The following is a 20,291-nucleotide window of genomic DNA, read 5'->3' on the forward strand; positions in this document are numbered from 1 at the left end:
TTCTTTCAAATGGTTTCTAAATGTACAGAAACCACATTTTGAGAAACAATATCAGGAAGGAAGGAAGTGGCGGAAGGAAGTGGCGGAAGTGGCGGAAGTGGCGGAAGTGGCGGAAGTGGCGGAAGGAAGGAAGTGGCGGAAGGAAGGAAGGAAGGGGAAGGGGGAAGTGGCGGAAGAATGGCGGAAGTGGCGGAAGTGGCGGAAGTGGCGGAAGGGGCGGAAGTGGCGGAAGGAAGGAAGGAAGGAAGGAAGAGGAAGAAGGAAGGAAGGAAGGAAGGAAGGAAGGAAGGAAGGAAGGAAGTGGAAGTGGCGGAAGGAAGGAAGGAAGGAAGAAAGTGGCGGAAGGAAGTGGCGGAAGGAAGGAAGTGGCGGAAGGAAGTGGCGGAAGGAAGTGGCGGAAGGAAGTGGCGGAAGGAAGGAAGGAAGTGGCGGAAGGAAGGAAGGAAGGAAGGAAGTGGTGGAAGGAAGTGGCGGAAGGAAGTGGCGGAAGGAAGGAAGGAAGTGGCGGAAGGAAGGAAGTGGCGGAAGGAAGGAAGTGGCGGAAGGAAGTGGCGGAAGGAAGTGGCGGAAGGAAGTGGCGGAAGGAAGGAAGTGGCGGAAGTGGCGGAAGTGGCGGAAGTGGCGGAAGTGGCGGAAGTGGCGGAAGGAAGGAAGGAAGGAAGGAAGGAAGGAAGGAAGGAAGGAAGGAAGTGGCGGAAGGAAGGAAGGAAGTGGCGGAAGGAAGGAAGGAAGTGGCGGAAGGAAGGAAGTGGCGGAAGGAAGGAAGGAAGTGGCGGAAGGAAGGAAGTGGCGGAAGGAAGGAAGTGGCGGAAGGAAGGAAGGAAGGAAGGAAGGAAGGAAGGAAGGAAGGAAGGAAGGAAGGAAGGAAGGAAGGAAGTGGCGGAAGTGGCGGAAGTGGCGGAAGTGGCGGAAGTGGCGGAAGTGGCGGAAGGAAGGAAGGAAGGAAGGAAGGAAGGAAGGAAGGAAGGAAGGAAGGAAGGAAGGAAGGAAGGAAGGAAGGAAGGAAGGAAGTGGCGGAAGGAAGGAAGTGGCGGAAGGAAGTGGCGGAAGGAAGGAAGGAAGGAAGAAAGTGGCGGAAGGAAGTGGCGGAAGGAAGGAAGTGGCGGAAGGAAGTGGCGGAAGGAAGTGGCGGAAGGAAGTGGCGGAAGGAAGGAAGGAAGTGGCGGAAGGAAGGAAGTGGCGGAAGGAAGTGGCGGAAGGAAGTGGCGGAAGGAAGTGGCGGAAGGAAGGAAGGAAGGAAGGAAGGAAGGAAGGAAGGAAGGAAGGAAGTGGCGGAAGGAAGGAAGGAAGGAAGGAAGGAAGTGGCGGAGGAAGGAAGGAAGGAAGGAAGGAAGGAAGGAAGGAAGGAAGGAAGGAAGGAAGGAAGGAAGGAAGGAAGGAAGGAAGGAAGGAAGGAAGGAAGGAAGGGAGGAAGGAAGGAAGGAAGGAAGGAAGGAGGAAGTGGCGGAAGTGGCGGAAGGAAGTGGCGGAAGGAAGTGGCGGAAGTGGCGGAAGTGGCGGAAGTGGCGGAAGTGGCGGAAGGAAGGAAGGAAGGAAGGAAGGAAGTGGCGGAAGTGGCGGAAGTGGCGGAAGTGGCGGAAGTGGCGGAAGTGGCGGAAGGAAGGAAGGAAGGAAGGAAGGAAGGAAGGAAGGAAGGAAGGAAGGAAGGAAGGAAGGAAGGAAGGAAGGAAGTGGCGGAAGGAAGGAAGGAAGTGGCGGAAGTGGCGGAAGTGGCGGAAGTGGCGGAAGTGGCGGAAGGAAGGAAGGAAGGAAGGAAGGAAGGAAGGAAGGAAGGAAGGAAGGAAGGAAGGAAGGAAGGAAGGAAGGGCAAGTAGTAAATTTTCCAGCACTCTGGTAGATGTACCTGCGGTTATACACTGGTGTACAGGGGCCTGAGTAAATATATGTATTGCAGTGAAAGATCTCTGTATTGTATTAGTGACCCTGCCCCAATTCTAGTTATTGTAAATTGGCTGCAGCTGTGATGTCCTTAATTGGGCAGCAGCTGTAGCCCGTGGAGGTAGCTGGGATAAAAGAGGGTGGGTTGGGCAGCCAGGGAGAGCCTTGGAGGATCCCTGATGAAGCAGGAATAACACTACTGTGAAGAGTTGCATATGAAAAAACCACCCAGAAGGTATGGAACTCTCGAAATATGATAACAACAATATGAATACAACACTGGCGCATCAGACAGAAAAATTGCAATGCTCTGCCTTCTGTCTGTTTAAATTAGAAAAAATCAAATGAGAAATAAGTATAAATAAACTATTATGACCTAATGCTCCATCCACAGTGTGTAGTCACACTGCAAATCAATGATGGCAAAGCTTCACAAGCTAAGCAGTTTGTGTCTGACCAGATATGAGTGTGTGTTGCAACTAATTTTTTTTTCTGAATCTCTGAGCTTAAGCTACCAATCTTTAGGGATGAGTGGTCTTCTTTTTCTGCAAGACACATATTTGTTCAAGTGATGCAGTGAGACAGCAGCAAGAGAAGATATAAATCAGCTTCTCTGCTACACTCAGACTTTTCAATTTGAGCACTGTGGTTCACAGAGCTAGTAAGGGGAAGCATGGACAAATGAATTTGAAACAATTTAAAGAGGAAATCATGTGCATTGGAACTGTAAGCTTAATTTCCTATGTGCTAGCAGAGCTGCATAGGAAAGTTAATGCCTATATCTATCTCTATCCTTATCTCACATATGCTATATGAAACTTAGCTGTCTGTGGTATTTTCTTGGCTTATCACTGCTGTTGCTAAAGGGTTTTTGTTTGTTTGGAGGCCTTTTCAAATGGGTTCATCACAAGACTGTTCAAATCAGACCCAGAGTCCTGTTGCGTGAATGCATTTTTGCTATTACCAAAATACTCCTAACAACAGAAATAATTCTGTTCCACTTATATTCACAACAACTCTACTTCTATTGGTTAAAGCCATGCATAGATTCTGCACTGCCCTAGGACTAAAACAATTGCCATAAGGAACAAAATTAAAGCAATTCAAAACAGTCAAAATGTTGAAATGTTTACTGAAGGTGGACAACCACGATGCTGAGAAGTCTCAAGGGCAAGACTTATGGGGAGTGGCTAGGCCATTTGTTTTGTTTAGCTTGACAAAGAGAAACTGAGAGATGACCCCATGGCAGTTTACATCTTCCTAAGGAGAAGGGGTGGAGGGGGGAAGTAGGGGAGGGGTCCCAGTTCACCACTTATCTCCTTTTATGGAATGCATCAGAGAAAGTTCAAAATTAATTTTAGGGAAAGGTTCACTGAATAAGGATGTTGGTCCACTTCCTCAGGGAAGCAGTTGTGGCACCAGCCTTGTCAAAATGTCTTCAATGAGCATCTGGATGATGTTCCTCGTCACATGATCTAGTTTAAGGTAGTTCTACAAGGAGCAGGGTGTCAGACTTGATGATCTTTGTCAGTTCCTTCCAATTTGAGGTATCCTGTGATTCTACGCTTCTATTTGTGGCACCTTCCACAGCTCCTTTTGGAAGGGAGAAACACCAAATTCTTTGTTATATGCCTGGTCCCATTCAGTCTGTCTTCTGTTCTGATTCATTAAAATGTGCACTCCTTCTAATGCTGACTGTTTCTACTAATAACTAGGTTATTCACCTACACTTACTTGACAGATGTTACATTTTTCTGTTGCTCCCTTTTCAGGCTGTATATAGGTAGACAACCAAGGTATGTATGATGCACGTATGACATTAACCTACCCTTGAAGAATAACTTGTACTGTGATTTTCATGCAGCCCATGTCAACTGTGCTGTTTCTACAGGGCACCTGGGCTTGGGCAGATACAAAACACACGACTTTATCTAGGTGTAACCTGATAATTAATGTTTAGTATCATGACTGAAATGTAAGACTGTGGTTTGAGAATGGTAAGTCCCAATATAGTGCTCTCACTGGCACTCACCTCCACTCCTCGTAGCAGGAAATTCTAAAGTCAAAGATCACAGGAGCAATTTGCTGGGAACAGCAATGAGAGAAGAAAATAACAGCAACAATATTAATAACAAGTTGTACAAAAAGAGGGTGATTTACATGTTAAGTGCTCATCAAGCCTGAGGCAATGAAAAACAATGGTGGCCAGATTTCATTACCCCACCACACTTATTTTCCAACTGTTAGCCAAGCACTTGAAGGTCTTTAAATCTATATAAGGCTTTTTCTTTATTCTTTGACTAATATATAATGACCCCTCTGATTTCCTCCAGTTTTTCAGTACATATTTTTTTAAAAATAAGGGCTCAAAAATCCCTGAGGGACTTCAAGCCTGACATCTTAATTTCATGTAAAGAAGTAAAAAGCCTTCTGCTACTTCCATTTCCTGTATCTATCAAAGGGCTTTTGATACACTGGCTTTTTTAGTAAAAAATTGCTCCATTGCCTTTTTCAGTCAAAATATTGCAAAAGAACTTTTTATTTTGTGAGTTTCCCCTTCTTATTCTGAATTCTTTTTATTATACCTGTAACCTTACATTTTGTCATGCAAAAAAACTTTTCAAATTTCAAAGCAATTTCAAATAGGCCACCTTGAAAAAAGAAATCTCATTGGTATGTCATATAACCATGGTCTCTTACATAACCATGTGTATAAAACTGCAAACCTTTGTTGAGCCAGTCCATCCCCTTTCTTGCATCCTAATTACTGGCATGCCCCCAAACACTTTCCTATTGCTAGAGATTATTTTGGTCCTATTGATCAGAATATTTTAGACAAAATTTGCAAAATGCACTTTTTCTCTGCTTGCATGTTATGAGAAAGTGCTTTATTGCATAAAGCCTGAATGCTTCTCAGCATTTTTAATTCTCTCAGCCTTCACTGGACAGTAGGTCAAAGCCAATATCCCTTCTCTGAATGTTGCGAATGTTTAACTTTTGTTGGAAATGAAGACTACCCAGTACATAATGTGAAACATAGGTTTCATAACATGAAATATACCATTATAAATTTCAGATAACAGGTTACCTATAATAAAAATAAATTCTGACACAAGGTACAGAATGCACTTATCAAGTGCAATTTATCAAGTTATTAAAAAGAAAATATGAAATACTCATCTCTTAATGAAAAATTAATTTCACAGTCACTTAGATCAAGTACTATTTTCAGCATCCCAACAAAGTCAGCATTTTTGAAGAGATAAAAAATAAAGGTGAAAGACATCAAGAATACATGGATTATTTACTAACTGTATGTAAAGCTAGGTCACAGAACATGCAAAAATGTGTTAAATGAAAGCATCAGTCTGAAGGATTTTATTTCTGCTCCATTTTTATCTCATACTTTTAATTTGTATGCTTTGCTTGTCTTTAGTTAGATGGTTGTTGTGGTGGGATTTTCTCTACTTGTCATTCCCTTGTTATATAAAATATCTATCATATTTTACTAGAAGAGACACTATTGAAAAGGCAAAATATCTGAGCAATGGCAGCTAATTCTATTGTGCACCAGCAGAAGCCTGGAAGTTTTCTTTTAAGTCTTTATAGTGGGAATGTTATTGAACATCTCCTTGAAAGAAATGATAAAGAAATGATGGCTTGTTCTGTTTCTGTTCCGATATCAATGTCTTTTTGATAGCAGACTATATAGTCATTATTTTTGTCATGTCTTCATCATCATTAATAATGTAATATCTCAGAAAATCAAACAATATTTTAGTCAGGAGAAAAATAAGTATGATTTGCATAGCTGCACAAGAAGACAATGCTGCTAATTTTTTGAATGGGTGGCAGTGAAAATCTGATCTCATAGAGACAAAAAGACTGCAGAAACATATCTATAGTAGGATTGGGTTGCAACATGGATAAAATTGGTTTTTTGCATTGCATCATGCCTCCATGAATAGCAATGATACTAATGGCATTTAATAGTGACACTACAGTAACAGGTCATATAACTTTTGCATTAGCTATTTGAATTAATTTGAAGAGAGTTTTCATGAAAATTTTAGTTTCTTACAATGTGATAGCAAGAATGATCAGGGCACTTGTGCTTTTACATAGAAGCAAAGGGGAGTAGAAATCTTCAAGCAGTTTGTTAAACGAGAATGGCCTACTGGTATCAGACATTAATATTAACAAAGAAAAGTAATACTTGGCACTGAATTCTGTTCACTTTTACAGAGTCTAAAAAAACCTCAACTTTTAAAAGTGAGTGAAGTTATGTCCATTTCACAAATCTTAGAAAAGAGACAAAACCAAAGCAACGGATTGACCAAAATTCCTGAAGAAGTCCACAGGATTTCAGAAAGGCACTTGCACTTTCAAGGACTGCTACCTTAAATATGGCTTTTGGGAGAGAGACAAGTAAAAATTATGCTGTCAGGTGTTGGATCCCCAGGACTCTAAAACAGTTTTTATTTTGAAAAATGTAATAATATCCACTCTTGTAACTTTTTTTCACGAGTCATATTTAACTTTTACCTGAGAGCAAGCACTGAAACCGTCTAGCTCAGCTGGGAAGAACCATCCAGATGGAAGGAGAAAGGGAACACTAAAACTCAGTCAGAATGGACATGTTCTCTGAGGGAAAGAAACTCTTCTTGGGCTTCTGCAAGGACCATGCCAAAACTGGTTGTCTGCCTGCTAAAACCAGATCAGCAGCCAGCTAAACTGTCTCACTGTTTTATGGGTTCTCTTTTATAGAGCTGTTGTTTCAGAATGGATAACATTCCCTCTGCAAGTTTTCTGGTCATTGATTAACCATTTCTTTGCTTCAAATGAACCCACAGAAAGGTATGACACAAGCTTTCAAAGAAAATATCTTCAGGTGCTGGCTAGCAACCACTTAGGGAAGTAATTATAGGACATGCAAAGAGCAGTTAATTTGTGGGATAGAGAGATGCATAGTTTTCCTAATTTTTAAACATTCTTTTTTGTAACCTGAAGTTACTGAACAGGAAGGTGGTGCCTGAAATAATCAGTCTGTCCTCCCAGCAGGAGATAAGGATAGTAAGTAGGAGTTAAGGATAGTAAGGGCAGGTGGGTACGGTGCTCCTTTGCCCTTTTAAGTTTCAGCTCTGCCACTGAGTTCACTGAGGTCCCACCTCATCTCTTCCCCTTGAAATCACCTTTCAGAAAATTTGTGCATGCACACATTCCCTGCCAGACAAAGTAAAAATCATAGCTTCATTGATCCACACAGAAAACACATTCTTTTTCATTTAAAAACCCTTCCTGACCAATGTGGTTTCAATTCTAAATGTACAGCTGGTAGCATTCCCAGTAGCATTGGATTATTTTCAGCATTTGGAAGTGAAATCCACCTCAGAGGTCTAAGGGGAGTGTGTGAGATCTGATACCCAGACTTCATTCAAGCTTTAGAAATTTTGGTTTTGCCATCACTTCAGTTTCTTGCAAGTGACTACTGGATTTGTAGCTTTCAGTCCTCACTGAGTAAATTAGGAATTTCTACACTTGGCAGGATGTTTTGGAATATTTCCATTTACTTGTATGTGTTTTAAAATACCAAATTAACATAATGTCTAAAAAGATGAGTGCATTGCCTTCTTAAATATACCCAGGTGTTAACCTCCCCAAAGCATTTGACTTCAATTGGTGCTAAAAACCAAATTGACCTAGAAGGATATATTGGGATTTCTAAAGAAATATATGCTAAATTACTTCAGGGAACTGAATTTGTAGCTCAGCTCAAACAGTAATTTTCTCTATTGGCAGTGGCATAAAGAGACATCCACTTCCTTTATAACATATGCTCTTCTGGATGACCTTTGGCAAATTTCACTGGATCATTTGAGTGCTGCAAAAGAAGTGACAGCCATAAATAAGCAAAAAAAAAAATCCCTGGAGGGATTTTATTTTAAAGTTTTCTTTCTGCAGAATAACAGCATTGGAGATACTGATACACACATTGAATATTCCTTGAATTGTACATTAGTGCCATGATTATTTACATGCAGGGATCTATCAAAATTTCAATTGCTTTGTTGTGAATGAAGAAAGGAAATACACTAATAATTTCTTGGCCAACCTATGAGATATTTTTGGTGATCGCTACATTTGGCAGAGAAGCAATTTCACAAGCTGGTCTGCATTAGTATTTGTATGGCTTTCAGGTTTTAGCAATGCATCAGCCTGCAGTTTTGATGAAAATTTCTTGAAATGTTCAATTTCTTGATCATCTGTAATTGTTCCAAATGCAGAAGCAGCTAACAATCTGAATAACAGATACTGGTGGAAACCTCAAGATCTATTTTGACCTTGCAATGGATTTTTAATAAGTGATAAATATAATTTTAACTAATGCTACCTTTTCTAAATGATGTTCTATTTTTATTTTAAAATCTGCTTGCATGAGTTAAAAATAAAGTGAAGTAAAACCATATTCAAGGTTTAATTTTGACTGAATTTAGCAGCATTTGTTCTGGAACAGATGAGATTATTTGAAATGACACTTCACAAAATGCCATGTCAAACTCTTACAATTTATAATTTTTTGTATTAATAGGCACAGATTTGACTTATAATTCTGTTACAGAAAGACACCTTCAGTGAGTTAACAGATGTTTGCAAATTGTATTATGACAGATGGTACTGATGTTCATTTGGATAAGAGATTCATATGGAGAATACAGAAATGTGAAGTTCCTTTGGAAGACTAGAACAGACTCAGTATCGCACAGAAATGCTATGGGGCTGAGAAACCCAGAGCAAACCTCATCCCTGTCAATTTGCTCTTTGTAAGCAACAGAACAGGATTTCTTTCCAAAGCATGTGGTGACAGGCCAAGTGGGAATGGCTTTAAGGTGGAAAAGGATAGATTACATGTTAGGAAGGAATTCATTACTGCAAGGATGCTGAGGCACTGGAACAGGTTGTCTGGAGACGCTGTGGATGCCCCATCACTGGAAGGGTTCAAGGAGAGGTTGGACAGGGTTTTGAGTAACCTGGCCTAGTGGAAGGTGTCCCTGCCCATGGCAGGGGCATTGAGATGCAGTGCTCTTTGAGATTCCTTGCAACCCAGGCCATTCTAGGATTCTAGGGTTTATGCTTATAACAACCTGCAGCTGTAGATTTGCAGCTGCGGAGATACAGTACCAGGCCCCAGCTACAGAGCAGGTGTGCTAAATTCATAGCCAACACACACTGGTGCTTGTTCCCATCCTTCCCTAAATCTCTTCTGTATGAGAAAATTTGTATCTGCACAGTAATACATTGATAACTTTCATTTGATCACAGTAAATTCCAAAGTAAATAACAAAGCCATTTGCCTTCTCTGATGTCTCTCTCTCATAAGTAGCTTTCATCTCAAATTATATCACTAAAAAGTCAAGTCTTTTTCTGTGTCCCCATTGTGGTGGTTTTAACTCAATTGGATGAGGTTTTTTAGATACAACTTAGAGAAACATTACAAAGCTTCCTAACATGATTTAATTGCCTAGGACAGAAAGAAATATTAAAGGTGTAAAGGTCATTCATATGTTAAAAATATTCTGTGATCCCAAGGAGTACTTGTGAAACCTTTCTGAGTGCTATAAACCATTCCAGGTCCAAACTTCTAAAAGGAGTTAACTGTCAGATTACTATGATTTGTGCTTCATATTCCCATCATTACAGGAAACAGAAGAGAAGCTCAAAAATAAAAAGGACAATGCTTTAGCGGAATATCAGGCAAAAATGGCTGTGAAACACAATTTCAAGCAAATCTATTAAGTGATTTATTTCATGGTTTGATTGAAGCACGAAAGGTAAACATGCATTTTATTTGGGATGCAAGTGAAATAATTGATCCCTTTCACTCCTAATATCTGCAGCCAACGTCATATTCTGGTTTTCAGAGTGTATATGTATACATCAAATTGTGGGTCACCCACTACACCACTTGCACTGGGCAAAGATCTTCTTGTGAAGATCTCAGAGGAAGTTTCTGATCAGATGCTACTGAGGAGAACAAGAAAAGCAGTTTCTTTTTTAATCACTCAAGAAAATTAACACATTTGTGATGCATGACCTTAGTGACATCTCTTTTGCTAATTAATCCCAAATCTTCCCTAACCCCACCGTTTGGTGCAGGGATATGAAAGGTCAGAGCAACGGAGATTTGTGCTAGTTTTGTAAGGGACAAAGACCAGCCTCTGGCTCCCCCAAGAAAATTCATAGCTACCTTGTCTCAAATTCCTGTTTTCTCCTTATAAAAGTCTGTCATTTGGAACTCTAATTCTGCTGTGATTTGCCAAAGTATAAGAACTTTGAGCCATTGTCCACATATTCCCCTTTTTCAGTAGTGTGAAGTACAGAATCAGCTCTCACTGAAAAAGAACAGTAATTGCACCAAATCAGTTTTGGCTTTCTCTACATATATAGTAAAAGGATATTATTGTATGTTTTGCTGCTTTTAAAAAAATTTTAGCTGCTGAGCAATCTTTGTTGATGTAGTGCACATGGAAAAATGTCCAGTAATTTATTGAATTACCTAATTCTGTTTTGTTGCAACATTGTGTGAGAGAGTACAATAGGAGCAACAATTCTGTGTTTGAAAGGCAGGATAAAATTTTTAAGATACGTTAAGAGAATATCATCATTATGCCTGAAAAAACTATATAAACCACATATTAAATTTGCACAGTACTTTGTTTTATGAGCATGCTATGGACATTTTAGCATACTTTAACTTGAGAGACCCAAGACTAATTTTAAATTTAAAGTGAGTTGTGTTTTTCAGATACCTCTGAAATGTCCTTTATACCTAGAATCCTTGTGAAAGACTCTTATTTACACAGCCAGTACCGTATGAATATGTGCATGTACTGCCACAGAAGAGAAAATGTTAATTTAATACTAGCAGAAATCGGTGAAAGGGATTTTTTGACTTCTGACTTGCTCTTTATGTTAAGAAGCATATGAGGAAAAAGTCAAAAGCAACCATGGGTTGTGGCAGGAGGCTCATGCCCCACTGCCTGCTGCAGAAAGCTTATCTGCTGTGTCCATCAGCTGGTGCACATAGGTGGGACAAGCCAGGCCAGACAGATGCCCCACATGGAGTTATCTCTGACACCAAGAGAGCGAGATCCCCAGCTGACAAATAAACATCTTTGCCTTGGGAGCATGATGTATAGAGACACAGGTTAGGAATTATTGACAGAAAACCGCTGCATTTCACTATAAAAGCTACACAAATTTTCATGGAGGCAGAAGTCTCCTACACACCTATGGAAACATGTAGGGCTCCTCCCCAAACCATTGGATGCATTTTCATGGTTACTTTTCCAGAAAGTGGAGTCACTATCTCTGATGTGTTTAAAAAAGGATTAGATGTGACACTGGGTGCCATGATTTAGTTCAGATGTAAGGGCATGGGTTTTACTTAATGGTCTTGAAGGTCTCTTCCAACCTAATGATTTTGTGTTTCTGTGAAATTGAGAGCACAGGATTTTTAATGTATGCCTCATCAGAAATTGGATGGTAAGATACATGGAATCCTAATCTCTACTATTTCTTCACTAGCTGAAATATGAACCTTATTATAGTTCACTGAATTGTTTATCTACTAGTAGTGTACTTTTATTTATCCTGTGTAGTAAGTAACCTTTAAAAGTCTTATGTCAGTTAAATTTGTGTCTATTAAATAAATAACTCATTTTTTATTAAACATAATTGGCCATTATTAGGAATTTGCAAACAAGAGTGGGTTTTGGGGTGCTAGCTGCCTCAATAAACTACTGTCTACTGTGAGAGGCCTGGGCAGAGGCAAAACTTGCTTAAACTCCCCTCTCCATTCAGAACAAGGGTCAGAGAGATTTTTCTAATAGGATTTGTAAATAGACTTTAGCTCTTGATAAATTTGCATCATGATACATTTAAAATTCCAAATTTATTTTGTTATACATAGCCATGGAGTTAAGGCATATTCTTTTTGAGATATGAAAGAGTAAGAGGAATGGCTTGTGAAAATGCAGATTTGGTAAAAACAATAGGTTTCTTTTTGAAATAATTTAATTGGTTTTAACTTGGGTTTTTCTTTGTTGTATCTATACTCTAATATTCCTGCTAAATAAAGGAGCCTATGTCTGTAATAATTTGTGGTTTCCTCAGTTCCAGCTGTCTCTGAAAACATTGGGGCACTTTTCACTTGCTAAAAAACATGCATATAGAAATAACTTAAGGAAGGAAATCAGAGTTAACAAAGAATTTGTGTATGGCAGCCAAAAAATACAGGAAGATCAAACATGTACAGGAAAATTATGAGTAGGAGGAAGGGAGGGAGACAGGGCATGAAATACTTCAATTTTCATATGCTGCTACAAAAGGTAAACAAGCAAGCAAATGTGCTCTTGTATCTGTAGAGAGATGTGTTACAGCTGGAGCACTCATCAGAATGTTTGTATGCTGAATGGCTTTGCCTCTGTGCATGTGAAACATCATTATGCAGCGGAGGTATTCAGGATCTGGGATATTAATTCAGGCATCCAGAAAGAAAAAAAAAGACATTAAAAATTCTATTAACTGACTAATGACTTTAATTTTGATTTTGAAGAGAAAATATGGAGACTGACAAACACGGTGAAGAAAAGCTGTACTGAGCCCTGATCCTGAGCAGGAAAAAGCATGCAACATATTTCTGAAACAAAGGTAATTTGGAACTCCTGACCCACCTTTGTCCCTAAGGAAGGTCACAGAGAGCAGAACCAAATCGTGTCTTGCTGTCTTGCTGCCCCACTCCAATTACAATTTCTGCTTTTGTACTTCCCAGTGGTTCTGCTGGATTAAGACATACTGCTAGAAAATAAGAGCTGTCTCCAAGTCCGACCAGGTAAGATATATCTTTATCCATCTAGCCTGTTTTTTCAATCAGATACCTAAGGAAGAGGGCAAGGACAGGTTGAACATACCAGAGTATTTCACACTGTCATCCACTGCTGTAAAGATTGAAGTAGTCAGGGCAAGTCACTGGCTGTGCTTTGAGCTGAATTCAGCACATACGTTATACAAGATTTGAGCTGCCGGAGTGTCTGAGGAGCTCAGACTGCCTCCACACAAAACCAAATCTTGGACACTGCCCTGGTCACAGTGAAACAAGTAGCACAGACCACATGCTGATCTGCAGCAGAAATTTCCTCTCCAAAACTGACCTACTAATTTCCTTTCAAATTCTCACAAGGACAGGCAATCTTTCTCAGAAGTTGTTTGAAATATCCTTTGAACCCAAGAAATAAAAAGACATTATGCTGACTTAGATAATCTATCCATCTGTCTTAAAGAAAGACTGCAAATGTGACTTAGAAATGTGTTACCTATGCTGATCTAATACATTCAGAGTTTAGACAAGTGGGATTTCAGCTCTGTTTGTGTCCCCGGAACTTCCTGGTGAATAACTGACATAGGTCCATGCTGTATGCAGTTCACCTTGAGCAGCTCCAGGCCCTTTTTGCCAGTTCTGTTACACCCAGGGCTGAGATGCTGAATTCATCTCAGTACTGGGGAGTGGTGACCCTGGACAGCCATCCCTAACCAGTTTTTAAATAATCAGACTGGCAAGCAACATTTCTGAGATCTCTACTTACCAGCCTGCCTACCACCTCTCTCCAGTAGTGACTGCTTCCTCCAGCTACACCACCTATTTTGGGACACTCCAAAAACCTGAAGATGGGAATCAATTGGACAGTTTGGCAGCATGCATATCTCATACTGGTTCATTTTAAAGAAATAAGGGGTCAATACGCTTCATCATTTTTAAGCTTAATCTTGAGATAAAGAAACCCTGGCAAAACCTATCCTGTTCCACATACACCTCATAATCTAACCCTATCCCCAAGTGAGCAGGGCACCAGGCAGAGACAGGAGTCAGCTGTGGAGTTCACACATCCTGCTTTGGTCCTCCCCCAGACTTGTGCATGATTTACTGCTCCAGATGGATCCTTATAACTTTGCAAGGCCTAGTGATATTAATCCAAGGGTAAAGAGCTGGCTGATGTCATGAGAGCTCTTTCAGTGCATTTTCAAAGTTTTGGGGAATCTAGAGGGGTCTCATTCAACTGCAAGTTGGCAAATACAATAATTTACAAGACTGGCAAAAAGGATGAGCTTGGTAATGGCCATGTCTTTAAGTCACAGGAACTCAGGAAAATGGCCTAACTCAGGTCATACATCCCACAAATCAGACATCTCTCTAACTTTACTGGCATGTAACTTTACATAACAATCATTACAAAATAATTTTTTAAATTGCAATATTTTTACATTTTTCGAATGTGTACTAAGTCCATAGAATACATGAATCTTTGAATATACTTGAAGAATTAAGATTTTGATCAAGTGGACACAGTGGGAACTGAGGGACTTACCATTCTTTTGGAAATACTTTTTTTTTTTTTTTTTGGGATCTCTGGAATGCACAACCACTGGGATTTCAAACCTCAGATACAGCTCTTAGCAACTCACTAGCTGTGGGATGTGTTAGAAATTAGGCAGGGGACCACTAGCACAAAACAGGATTTAACAGTTTACTAACACCTTGATGAGGTATTATAGCAACCTGATGAGGTCTTCAGGGTGAGAGAAGTGGACGAGAATCTTGGTTCATGATCAGAAGGCTGAATTTATTGATATACAATACATGATTACTATACTAAAAGGAATAAAGAGAGAAGTTGCAGAGGCTCGCTAAGCTAAGAATAGCATAGAAAAGAATGCATAACAAAGTTCTGTGTCCAGCAGAAAGCAAGGACGAACTCTCCTGTGAGTGGTCAGCAAATCCAAACACTCACAGAAGCCCAATCACCGCTGCACCTGTTGCATTCCACACCAGCCGATAACAATTGTTTACACTCTTCTTCTGAGGCCTCTGCTTCCTAGAAGATGAACAAATCCCAAAGAAAGGATTTCTATGAAAAAATGTCTGCGACAATGAGGGCTTTAAGGATACCAGTGGCATTTGAAAAATGGCAGTAGTAAACAGGAACATTTTGCACTTACAAACAGTAACTCAATTGCTTTGTTGAGTTGAGGCACAGCTTAATGCAGTAGAGAATGGGCATAACAGAAAAGTCCATTAAAAAAATTAAAGCTGATTTCTTTCAGGATGTAGCTGGCATTTACTGATCATCAGAACAGGTTGCAGTGGATTCTGGTTTGTTGTCACGGTGCTAGCCAGAGAGGAAGAGCTATGGTGCATAGAGCTTACCCACATTCCCACAAATGTGAACCATGCCCCATATATGCAAGGTAAATTCTGTTTTCACCAAGAATATTAGGTGTTCAGGTGAGGGACAGATATTTTCAGACATTGTATTATAACTTTCTTGCTGAGGATTATAGACCTGCAAAGATGAGAGCAATCAAGAGACTGTCTACATGTGTTCAAATATGAGTTAGGAATAGCTGTGTTTACCAGGGTCAAGAAACGGACTGTGTTGGGGGACACACAGTGCCTGACATACCAAGGCTGCAGATACTCTTGCTACAGGAATACCATAGTACAGTATATGACATGGTTAGAAGCAAGTGACTTAATAGGTTTTGCTAAGTATACCAAGAGGAAATTAACCAGTGGCCTGGATGACACATCCCTGGAGCTCTAGTGCTTAGCTATCTGATTGAGCAGCAGAAATATGAAAATGGTGGTCTCCCTGGCAACAAACGTAATTGTATGTTTGCCTGAAAACCTACCTCTAGGTTCAGGGCCAAGACATACCACTACTAATGCTGAATGTTTCATTTTAATGTATCTGACATCCATCACTTTCTTTTAATGAGCAACAGCCTCTGAAGTGATGGCAGATAATCAAGGATCTGAATTCTGCAATAAACTGAAATAATAAGAGATCAACTGTAAAGTTCTAGGACAGAATTGAAGTTTTAGTAAGTATTTAAGGCCAGGTGATATGGGGGTCTGGCCTAGTGGAAGGGGGGATGCAATGAAATGCATTATTATATGCATGAGCTTTAAGGTTCAGACATTCTATGATTCTGTGATTCTTTGAACATCTTCCTTCATTGATAAGAAATAAATACAGACACAATGATACGTCATTAACACCACTGGAAAGCTCAGACCTTTACTCAAATACACAGCTAGCATTACATTTAATTTTATTTATTGAAGATTCTAGTTCATGTTTCTAGGAGTTCTGTTTGTTTTCTTATCCAAAGGACATGATTGGCCTTCAGCTTCCTGTCTGAAGCTGAGTTTTCTCTGACTTTTGGGAGTGTTACTGTGGTTTAATGATAACTAAGAGCAGTTGAAGCAGCTGGTGTATTGTTAACTTATGATCTGTACTTTGCCTCCTATCCTAGCTTAATGTATCCTATGACATTTTTTAACTAGCAAGCTTCAAGCAGCTAGAGTTTAAAAAATAGCAGTGAAATGATTTATGCTACATCTCAGGAGTCTGACTCTCTGAAGTCATCACAGAAGATTGCTGTTTTAATACATTCCAAGTGCTGCTGCAATGTCATTTTTCCAAACACCAACATGTGTCCAAACTATCTGACAAGGTGTGGAGAGACATCCAATGGCCACATTCAGGTGAATTAACACGTTAAGTTCCACCACCTCTTGTTGTTGCTCTCCACACTCTATTGTTCTTCTAGTCTGGTCTGGAAAAAACACTGCAAGCAGAAAGCTTTGACAAGTATTTAGTAAGAAATTGTCTTTCTTCTGCTCCCTCTATATCTTCAGCGACTTCTCTGTTTCTTGCAACTGTTTTTTTTTCCCTTGTGCCCTGGCCAAAAAGAAGGCATTTGCATTTTAAAGACGTCAAAAATGTTCCAAATGACAGTCCTCAGAGCAAGGTGTGCTGTACAGCAGCGTCCTACCACTGGTGCAAACTGCAGTGAGTTTGCATAAACTGAGGTACAAAACTAAGCACTGAGAACAAATCAAAACACAATCAAGTGTTTAAAGGCATTTGGGATGGCCCATTTGCAGAACAATGGAATATAAGCACTCTATGAGACAAGCAGATCGTAAAATATTATGTACTAATAGAAGGGCATTCAAATCTACTTCGTTCCTGCATAACCTGCATATAACTTATGATAAATGAAAAATATTCAATAATTGCAAGTAATTACCACAATTACCTTCCCTGCAGACTGCAATTGCCTGCTTGAGGAAATATTTGCAAATTGGTTTGGCCTATTTAAAATAAAAATCAAATTTTTTCTTCTTTTTCTTCATTTTTTATTTTTTATAGGAAAAGGTCTTTCTACTTATCTCTTTCCCTTTGAGTTTGTTTGACAAGTTTGTCAATACAAGTGCACACAGCTGTAGTTGAAGAGCATCTGAGAGGCATGTCTGTGCCAGTGCATGAAAAGGGGAATTAAATACATTCTGAAAAGGCAAAGTCATTGAAGCTGCCAAAGCTTTGACTATACAAGCTTTGATTTTCAGCTCATAGTTGCACACTAAACTGACAGGATCAGAGCACTTCTCAAGTTTGCTTTTAGGGGGGAGAGTGGGGGGGGAGAAGAGATCAAGCAATGCGGATTGGAGCTAAATGACAAGGTTTTACAAATAAAATGCACATCTACCACCAAACTATTTAAATAATGGACTGTAAGTGCCTTTCAAACCATCTAGAATAGCAAAAGGTCTCCTAAAGGTTACATCATATTTACAGCTGAAAATTTCTATTGTCACTTTTGATGCAAATTTCTTTCTACTATTGTATGTAGTTCAGTGTGAGCTACTCCCTCTTCTCTGTGTATCCAGATAAATTAAGAGGGACTGAACTGCAGAGCTCTTATATTTCCAAAGCATTTTTCCTCAACTGCAAAAATGAATTCCAATACTTACCCGCCTGCAAAAAGATACTTCTGTGGAGCCTTCCAGACAAGGTGTGATGACTGCATGGCATTGCATGCAGCACTGGACTGCTACATTTTGCCATAAAAAGTTCTTAGCTGGCACAGAACATGAACTGGATGTTATTTATAACCTTCCATCATCCCGAGTAGTCATTTTTCATGTGAGACCATTCCCTCTCCAGTCAAACCCAGGCATCTATTTATTTGAGCTGCTTTCATGGGGATTGCATGCAGCAGCTGGAAAAGTCTTTGCTGAAGGCTTTCATTGTTTCAGAGAACTTCTTTCTGCCTGAGCTGGGTGTTGAAATTAGAAGAGAGAATCTTTCTTAAACAGCAAATAATTTTAAACACACTCACCAAAGTGTGCTCCTCACTAGAAACTGATGCCTTTCTGGTCTGTAATTTCCTTTCCCAGCAGTACTGGGAAATATGGATTTTTTCAGTGGAATTATATGCTTATTGGTTATTGCACAAGCTTGCTTATCTGGAAGCAACTTAAAAATGTTCAGCAGCTGAGCAAAATTTGAAAGGGGACCTTTTAATGTTTTGCAGATGGAACACCACACTTTATCAAGAAATTAGTAAATAGACAAGTACAAGAAGCCCCAGAGATGTGATTATTACTCACCACTCAGATCAAAAGTTACAGAAATTGTCCATTTATCGTTACTTTTCATATTCATTGGCAGTAACAACAGGTCATAATGACTGCAAAAGAAAGTGCTGATTAGAGAAACATTGTTCATTTATTTGTTTTAAGTACAGCCCAACACATGATTGAGACAATCCCTATATTATCTCCTCCCCATAAGAAAATATGAAGTTAAACCTAAGTCCCCAAATACAAATATGATCACCCTCGCAATCTGAACCCAAACCCATTCCTTGTCAATTCTCCTGGAATAAAGGTCCTGGAACAAAAGCCCAGAATTGTGCAAAGTGCATTCAAGAATTTACAGTGAATGAAGTAATGCCTGCAGTGCGGCACAGAACTTTGCTATCAGTGCTACAGTCCACAAGTCTCTGCTTTTTCTACTCTGGATAAAAGAAGTCAAGAATCTGAGAATGCATATACTTGGGGCTGATCTTCCCCTGAATCTTTACTGGACATCCTCTCTAAAGATTTCCACCCTTGACAAAACAGTTCTCTGTCACCTGAGCAAGCAGAGCTGAGGAAGCTTCTAGAAAGTCAGTGATATATATCAATAGGTAGAGAGGTACAACAGAGACTTCAAAGCAATTGCTCAAATATTGACATTGTTTTATAGCTTCAGTTGTTGAAATAAATCCCTATTTCTTTTGTCTTACAACAGTATTTGTAGGTACTACTTTCCTGTTATATACTAATGACTAATACATATAGTGAAATGCAGTTTGCAGACTATAACTAGTACAGATCTGCTTAATTTTTTTACTTTAACCCTATTGCTGAATTTGGTAATATATTTTTTATTTCTTTTGTACTGTTGTTTTTTCTTTTTGCCGTTTCTCTTTGTGGAGCTTCAGAGATTTTTGCAATTATTTAACCTCTTTTTGGAGTATAAGATATCCCAATAATTTGTTGTCCTAAAATTGGGTATTCCAAAAGAATTTATATGAAAATAAATTATTAAATGATCATATTGATTGTATGTCATTATGCCATAGGCTTAATTGCTCATAGTTTCTGGGTTTGAATTTTTTTTTAAATACTGATTAAGACTCCTGGCTTAAATAAGGAGGTAGATTGTAGTTACAGACATCCCTAATTTAATGTAAGGTATTTGGAAAGGTTTTCTGATATTGTCAAGATTTATTTCCTTTTTCTATTTCTGTAGTTGCTAGTCAGACATGTTCTTACCTATTTATGCTTATTGCTTATATAATAATTCCAATCTTACCTTTCATTTCCTGTAAAATCCCATTCTCTTCTCTTTACCATAGGATTATCAAAAATATCATAGCCTTGGCAATGGACTCACATAACTTCAATCAGTTCAACTGATTAAGGAAGAGAAGGCCAACCAGGTTTTAATAGTTTAAAAAATCCCCTGTAAATCTTTAAACTTGAATTCTGATAAAGATTTAGAGTTTGCCAGACTCATTAAAGGCTGAAACATGCACCATTCCTTTTATAATCTACAAGGACCTGAAAATATGTTTGTAAATGTCCAGATAAATGAAATGTAGTTTTTGTAATGAAAATAAATAAACAAGGGAAAGCAGGAAATGGGTTGAAATTGTCTTGTTTGGAGATCCATGATCAAACTGTTAAAGCTGTACTAAGGCCTCTTAAGAATGGAAGAGTGGTTTTATCTGCTCAATAAGAATTATGGTGTTTATCTTAGCTGCCAATATAATAAAAATCTGCTGATTTTCTTTAGTACTGTATGACAATTCTGTATATGTCAATATTTAAATGAAACAGTACTTTTAATCAATTTTCCAATCATTTTAGATTTTGAAAAGTTTTTTTCTTTTGCTTCTTTCAAAATCACTGGCGGTTACTTAAATTCTTGCAGTTTAACATTACTCAGTCATTCTCT

General features: G+C 39.2%; 1 long non-coding RNA gene across 1 annotated transcript; it reads left to right on the forward strand.

The window, feature by feature from the left end:
- The first annotated feature begins 1,998 nt into the window (after positions 1-1,998).
- On the forward strand, positions 1,999-20,048 carry LOC135459779 (uncharacterized). Its single transcript, XR_010443095.1, has 4 exons — positions 1,999-2,113; positions 12,494-12,588; positions 12,710-12,769; positions 19,690-20,048. It is a non-coding gene; the product is annotated as an uncharacterized LOC135459779 (long non-coding RNA).
- Positions 20,049-20,291: the final 243 nt, after the last annotated feature.

Source organism: Zonotrichia leucophrys, chromosome Z (genome assembly GCF_028769735.1).
Source record: "Zonotrichia leucophrys gambelii isolate GWCS_2022_RI chromosome Z, RI_Zleu_2.0, whole genome shotgun sequence".
Lineage (NCBI taxonomy): Eukaryota > Metazoa > Chordata > Aves > Passeriformes > Passerellidae > Zonotrichia > Zonotrichia leucophrys.